We start from the raw sequence: 2,112 nt of genomic DNA, 5'->3' as shown, positions 1-2,112 counted from the left end.
CGAGCATGAAGGAAGCAATCCATATCGGGTGCCGGCGGACCGGGCGCCGTACACGCTCGTCCAGCTGGGCGACCTAAAGCGGACGCGCGCGGTTTGACCTGGCAACTCACAAATTTTGGTTGGCTCGCTCGACATTTCATCAGAGGACCTTCGTATGAACCTTTTTCGGATCGCTCGAGCGTCTCAGGACGCACTTTGTGGAATTAACTTTGCGCGAGCAGCCACTCTGTATGGCCATGTAGCAATGCACTTTCCATTCCTCGTAAAAAAAGCGTCCATATAATAATAGGACAAGGGGCTCCGCTCGTCAAAGTAGACTTTGTTGTGGTGGCATTAGCCGAACCAAAACGAACTCCTGAAAAGCTTTACGAAATTCATCAAGAATACGGTGAACAAAAAGTTAAGAACAAGTGGAACCATCCGGAACCGAACGCAATCGAGCAATGCAGCGGTCACTCATGAAAACACAAAGAGATGTAACGGAGGCTCACTACAGGAACCAGGATTCCAAGACAACGAGGTCTGGCAGGTCAAGTCGTGTCGCATCACTTCTGGGTCTGCCCCGTGGCCCTCGGCACGGTGGGCCAAGTTGAATTGCAGATGGTGGCTCGGGTGAGCCGAGCAAAGCTCTGGCTGATGCAAGCGCCACCCCCTTGGAGCGCTGTGTGTAGGTGGTGGTAGTGTGTCCTGAGGTGCCTGTGTAGGTGACTTCCCCCGAGTTCTGCTTTATCCTTTTCCGGTGCAGTCGTGATGCGTCGCTGTTGCCCCTTGTTTGCCCCTTGTAGTGGTGGTCCCGCTGGGTGTCTCTGCATTTTTGGGTGTTCTGCTGGCGGGCTGTAGCTACTGTTAACTTTCGGGCATTGTGATGCGGGGATGCATTGCACCGACGATTCCTTGCACGGGGTCCGCTGTAACCTTCATTCATTCAGTGTATGTGAAGAAGTGCATGAATTCTCGGTCTTAGAGGGCATTGCGTTATGTGTGTGGTGTAGGGCGTGTTAGATTTCACACAGCACCTTTGGCCCTTCATCAGATTACATGCAGCACAAGTCACACGGCTGCCAGAGATTCACACAGATTCACACAGCGGCCTCCTTCATCACGCCTGCCTGGGATTCAAACATTCAGTGCTCCGTTTGGTGCTCCCGGAGTTGCATGCTCTGCGCGTTCCAGTAGTCTCTCTCAGGCTGTGACAGCTGCCGCCGCTTCAAGGCGATTTGCTTTGTATGCTCATGAGGCAGGGAGCTCTGTCCAGCTGCCGCTGCTTCTGCCTTCTGTGATTGCGTGAACAACATGTAGCCGTTTGGTACCTGCTTTGGCTTTGCCGCTTGACCACCCACGCTCTTCTTCCTGGCACGTGGATTTGTGACCTTCACAGCTGCTCCGCTATCTGTTATCAGCCTATAAAGAATCATGCCGTTTGCTTATGAATCTATCATGTAAGGGACATGCAACGACGTCAGAGGCAAAGGCTGCGGGGAAGTCAAACTCGAAGCCATGGAAAGGTATCTTCGTGCTCCGATTTATCTGAATTACCTCCTTTGGACAATCGATGTAGAATTGGTTTAGCTTTTCAACGCTATTTTCTGCGTAGCAAGATATGTAAGCCCCTGACAGACTGACTGACTGACAGCAGTGAACACCTGGCTCGGCCCCCCGAATGGCGCTTCGCGTCCGGGGCCTCGCCCAAAAATGGAGAAAAAGCAAACAAGGTCCCAAACAAGGACAAGTCGGGTGTCGGCTTCCTCGAAGCCGGAAAAAAGCGGGCCCCCCTGCATCCGTACAGGCCGGTAGCTAGCGCGGCACGTGTGACAATTGATGGGTAGTGTCAACGCGGTGGGAGACGTGCTTTGTTGCAGCAGTGCTGATGGTGTGAGAGCTAAGCTTGCACCGGCGGAACCGTCAGCACCGCCTGCGGGCTCCACGTGAATCGCATCCATCCCGGGTGCATGCCGCATGGACAGTGCGGCAGACCGCAAGTCGGAATGCCTGTGCGGGCAAATGGTAACGAAAGCTGGGTGAATTTCGGTGCTGTCTGTGATGTTTATCCCCGACGCGCCAGCGGCCTCAGCAATCCGCCCCACAGCCGCGGGCTTCATGGGGGCACACCGC

Source organism: Volvox carteri, assembly GCF_000143455.1.
Source record: "Volvox carteri f. nagariensis unplaced genomic scaffold VOLCAscaffold_157, whole genome shotgun sequence".
Taxonomy (NCBI): domain Eukaryota; kingdom Viridiplantae; phylum Chlorophyta; class Chlorophyceae; order Chlamydomonadales; family Volvocaceae; genus Volvox; species Volvox carteri.
Note: the sequence above shows the minus strand (reverse complement) of the source record.